The following is a 6,092-nucleotide window of genomic DNA, read 5'->3' as shown; positions in this document are numbered from 1 at the left end:
ACATGTGATTTCTGCCTTTGAGAAGCCATCAGAGATATCCCCAAAATAAGATAGCCTAGTAATTTTGCTATAAAGTTATTTCTAACAAAAGTTTTCATGTATTTTGAGGGAACAAACATAATGACCATGTAAAGGTAGAATGGCTGCTAAGATCTGCTATCTCAGATTTCAAGTGTCTGTTTGCCAGGGAACTACAGCTTCAAAATTCAAATAAGATATGGAAGGTATCCTTGTTATATTGCCGAGATACCATGACCAAGGCAGCATATAAAAACAGCACTAAAATATTGGGGGCTTGCTTCCAGTTTCAGAAGGTTAGTCTGTTATCATCATGTTGGGAAGATGGAGGCATTTGGACAGGAGGCAAGGCCCTGGAGCAGTAGCTGAAAGCCTTATCCATAGGCAGGGGTCAATAGTGAGACTGGGCCTGTCCTGAGCTTTTAAAACATCAAAGTCAACCCACAGTGACACACTTCTTCCAACAAGGTCACATCTTTTTTGTTTATTTCTCCAACAAGAGCACACCTCCTAATCCTTCCTAAAACAGTCCACCAACCAAGACCCAATATTCAAATATATGAACCTAACAGGTCAATTATTATCCAAACCACCAAACCAGGTAATAATCATCAATCCCTGAGTACAGGAATTTCTGGAGCAGATTAAGCTAGGCTAAAAACAAGATCATTAGGATAGAAATGAAATCCCAAAGAAGTAAGAGGTCTGACCTATCACAGGAATAGCATGCTGGCATAAGGAGACCAGCCAGATGGCTATAGAAGCCCACATTCAAAAAGTATCACATTTTGGGACCCATTAACAAAAGTTGAAGATTTTCAGAAAGATGTGTGGGCTTGAGGGCACACCCATCTCATTGTTTTCCTTGCAATTAGTTGGAAAAGTTTAACGTACCTACTTTCTTGAGCTTTTGAATATCATATTCAAGATCCTCCATAAATAGCACATGCAGTCAATTTTGTTACAATAGCCCTTGATGGGTGTTTTTCAAAGAACTAGTTATTCAACTTTATTTTTATATCTTTTGTAGAAGAGCAACTTTCAGTTCCTCATCAACTTTGTTTATGAGAATCAAATAAATAATTACAAACACTGTTCTCATGAGATTAGGAAATACATGTCGTAATTAAAAAAAAATCTTTTTTCAGAGAGGACAATACAATGTTTGGGCCAAGTCACACAACAAATTATATTTCTGTGTGTATGTGTGTGTGTGCGCACACACACACAAGCAAGCATGAGCATGGGTGTAGACTTACAGAACAAGGAAACATGGCTCTTCCAGTGGGCAAACAGCAGAAGAAAGCTGCTCATTTGCATTTCATCCACAGCTGTAGTTTCTTAGGTGGGTTTTTTGAGAGAAGACAGAGCATCTTAATTAGATCCATTCAGTGGGAGAGTCCACCATCTGGATGCTGGGTCTACTTGGTGACAAACAAATGGTCTTATTACTTTTAAGCCCTGAATATGGGAACCAAAAACTTTGTTGCTGTGTGTCCCCGCCTTTCTGGAAACATCGATGGACCTTATTTAAAGAAATATTTCAGGAATACAATAGAGAACAGAAGTAGTACCTAATATAGTGTTGGTCCTTTTTTTTTTTCTTTCCTTCATTTTATTTCCCTTGAGACAGTCTCACAGATCCCAGGTTGACCCTAAACTCATGATGTAGTAGTGTAGGACTCCTGATCCTCTTTGCCTGTAACTCTCAAATACTGGCTTTATAGGTGTGTGCCTATTGGAAAGAATTCCATTTTAGAGATTCCTGCTTGACCTCACCTAAGAGTGTCTTCATCCTTAATGTCCCTGAAGTAAAACCTATATAAGCAGAAGCTTGCAGCTCCCATTTGCGGGTTTCTTTCTACCTCGCATGAGTAGTTGAGTTTCTCAATTCAAAGGAATAACAATGATATTTGATATGTAGTTCACAGACTTGCCCATGAAGGTTAATCCACCACGTTAACAGAAATTTATGAATATTAAAGTGATCACTCACAGAGCTTCTCCTTGGCATGAACTCTGTAATTAATTGCATTTATCACAGCATGTTAAACAGTGGCTGGAATGTAACAAATGTTTAGTTCAATGTTTTTTTTAATTAGTTTAAAAGTCTAAAATTGTAAGAGATGAAATCCATCCAGCCTTCCCATGACTTTTAAACACCAAGAGTTCTCTAAAACATAAATGCTTGAATATAAAAAAAAAAAAATCTCCAAACAAGCCATCCATAGTATGGAATTGAACTTTATATCTCCAGGTGTACAAAACCACTCTTTCAAAACTACAGCTAGAACAAGTTGCTTATTTATAACTTAACAACGAAGCTAAAAACACAACGGGTATATTTGTTATTCTGTCTGTACTTTTTAACATTGGTATATAAAATGGCCATGTGAAATATTCTCTTTCCTGGGCCATTGCAAATGATAGTTTGCTTGTAGCGATGTAGTGTCTTACATTTCCACAAGGGTGCTAGGTTTTTGGTTTGCACTGTAATTCTCAGAGATTAAACAGGCCTGGCAAGAAACTGTTTCATACAGGCAGCTTTTATATAGTCAGCAGTAAAGTTTTTATTTTGAAAGTTTTCATTAAAAATAATATGACTGACAGCATTGATGTCCCCAATACTATATTCTTAGTAGAAAAGTAACATTTTGCTAACATAACATGTTATGCAGGAAAAACAACTAAAATAAGTCCATGATTTTCCATCCAAAGTTGATGCACGACTTTGTAGGAATGTGTGTGAACTGCGAAGGTGTGGTCTTAGCATTCTTGTAGCGATAGATACATTTGGTTTAATTACATAGAAACGGATTACTATTGTTTTTGCTTTTGGCATCATCAAAACTTTCCTAGAATTTTTTTTTCTGGCTCTGTTGTCACCTACACTCGAAATGTTCCTGAAAACTTTATTTCTAATATTTACGTAGCTCTAGCACAGAGCAGACCAAGAGGGAGAGCAATTTCAACAAATGCACTGTACTCTGAATAGTTAAATCCAAACAATATATTTTCCATATTTTTTTGTATTAAACAAACCCATAAAGTCTGCACTAGTAAAGCCAGTGCATATTTTTTACCACTTTAAGTGTTTTGGCTTCATACATTTTTATGGAAAATAATGCAAAAGTAAATGGATGAGTTAAATGTTTTCCTGAAGGAAAAGGAATGCTGAGACCCTGTCTTTTCCCCTTAGAGTCCACAGTATCATAGGATGCGAATCTTAATATAGATGGAAAACTTTACCTACTGAAGTATTTAGGGGAGATGAAGTTATATTTCTAGTAATAGATAATATTGTCTTTGTTTTTATAAGGGTGTTCTATTGTTATATGTGTGGGTGAAGACAAACCTATGAAAAAGCTTTTCTAAATTGTGCTATGGATCAACTTGGAATTGTAAAGTGCTGATTAAAATTGAGAAAGTTAAACAAGAAAATGGTTAATGGTGCTGAAGAAATTACAATCACCATATTGTTACAATTTTGAGGTTTCTTTAAAATTACAATTGTACTATTAATGGTGAAATACCAGTATTTATGTATTCTGGTGCTAAATATATGGTGCTAAATGAATTGTTAGTGTGAAAGTTTTAAAACTATTCCTTTTATTCACTCAATTTTTGATTCAGAAGTAATAACAAAAATTCTCTCTAATCTTCACCCATGTATGACAGTTGAATTTATTTTCTCTTTATTTAACAATACAATGTTATTACATGTAAATATATTTCTTTAGAAGTGATCATTTTTTTGTGTGTGAGTGTGTGTATGAGAGAGAGAGAGAGGAAGACAGAGAGACCTGAAAGGGAAGATTACCCCTCTGTTAACCATGCTGCAAGCCCTGGCGCCCTCTGGTGTTTATGAAAACTAATCTGTAGTGGTTCATAAACCTTTGGTTAAAAGACATCTGTGTTTAGTATAAACGTATCTTGAACTGTCCCGGAGTTTCTCTCCCAAAACCTCCCAGCCCTGAAACCACAAGACAACAGTCTTGACTGTGGACACCTGCCTTCCTAAGAGGTGAAAAACCTAGTGTGTCCTTCACTCAATTTTTTTTTTTTTTAAAAAAAAACCATATTGTCCACTCTAAGGGATTTAGTTTTGGATTTGTTTGTTTTTAGGAAATGATTTATTACTGTGTCTCATTATTAGGAGTTGTTTTACTCGGCTTGGGATATAATATACTAGAAGGCCATCTAAAATATTAAACTAGTTATATATAAAACAAAGTGATCCACTTTGATTGTTGTTCTATCATTTGATGTGTTATGTTTTCATGGTATCGAAGTAACAATAACAATTTATTACCCTACTAAAGGTGAAAATACGACAGTCATGTTTTGATAGATTTCATAAACCCCCTTAAAGTATCAAATAACCTGAGGTTATTTTCAAATAACCTTCTTAAAGGAAAAGAACCTCTTCTAAGATCTAACTCACACATAAACCTCCAAACAAACAAACAAACAAAATATAATATGGACCCACTCTCCCCAGATCTAGTGTCCAGAACCTTTTTTTCCCCCCTGGGCCATAGAATTCCATTAAACTAAATAACGCTCAGCTAGGTTAGCCAGGTATCCCAATGTACTCTAAAACAATCAGCTAATAAAAGAACAAAATCCGAAAACTTAAAGTATTTCTAGACTTCTTTTAGATATCTGCCTTTGTTCTGAATGTGCTGGCAACCTATGCATTCTGAAGGGGATCACACATTGTGCTCAGTTTGTCCCTAACTACTCATTATAGCATTTGTGGTTTCTTAATTTCTAGGCTGGACTTTGAATTAAAGACGGTGCACATATGAAGAGTATGTTTTTAGAATCTATGTTCATCTTTCAAATATGTATGTAGTCTTAAAATTTAACTTATCACTTCAGATATTTTAAACACAAATTTGGGTGGGCGTGATTCATTATACAGAGCTGTATTGGCAAAAAGGTTCACCTTTATGTTGTGAAATATTATTATGAATGTATGCATTTTTAATCTCTGTCTTTAGGGAACATAGCAAACATAGCTTTTATCCCTACTGTATTACTTCTTTCCTTCCAATAAAATTTATTATTCGTTATTTTGATTTTGATGCCTATTTGATTGTTTTCTTTTCCCAATAATGTTAGAAAGCAGATGATAACACTGTAAGAAGAAAATCATTCCCCTTTCTACAGCAACATTGAATGTAACACCACCAAAATACATTAACTCTTTCCTTAGTTATTTTTTTTTCTTTTCTCTCACCACTTAACCTTTTCTCTTCTTTTCTCACTAAGCTCCAGAAAAATAAAACATACATAGGAAAAAAAAACTGTTTTAGAAAAGTGTATCAGGATTTTCTGTGTGTGGAGTATTATAACAGATGGCAATGGTACCCTTATGTCTACCCTTACAGAGGTCCCAAAGCATTGCTACAGGCAATCCTGGGAACAGGAACCTTCTGGGTAGTCTCTCACTTGTGGCTCCCAAGGTGTCATCCCTCTGAGGAGTTGATGGTGAATCTTATAGGAAAGTTCCATTTGGACATAAAAGAATCCAGAATTTAGCTAAATTGATTCTTAATGTTTTACCATATGAAAAAGCCTGACTGATTTAAGCCATTTTAGAGAAATTTCAGCTCCTTCTTAACCGTCTCCCTCTTGCTAAGCATTCTTTATCTTATCTCTGCCTCTTATTTCAAGTCTCTACTCTTCAACCCATACCTCTGGCAAGTTCTCTCCACTAGAAAAGGCTAGGGGCATGTAATTGATTTATTAATTGATTAATTGGTGTGTGTGCCTGAAAACTGTATCCTCACAGATGAGAATGATTAATGCCAATGAAATTTCATGCTTCTAGTTTTATAGGTGGAGAATGTTTCTGAAGGTGAAGGCTTGGGGGTGTCAAGGGTGATGAGTGCTTTTGGTTGTCTCTACCTAGTGAGAGCCTTGCCACATGCCCTCATGAGACATAAACACATACTCACAAAGCACAAGTCAGCTTCACTCTAAACAGCAGAAAATGGCTTTTCTGAATGTAGTCTGACTGATACAAACTGGCTTCTCTCGGCTTTCCACTAAACTGCCTTTGAATT

The sequence above is a fragment of the Psammomys obesus genome, unplaced genomic scaffold (genome assembly GCF_907164565.1).
Source record: "Psammomys obesus unplaced genomic scaffold, mPsaObe1.curated_primary_1811, whole genome shotgun sequence".
NCBI lineage: Eukaryota > Metazoa > Chordata > Mammalia > Rodentia > Muridae > Psammomys > Psammomys obesus.
Note: the sequence above shows the minus strand (reverse complement) of the source record.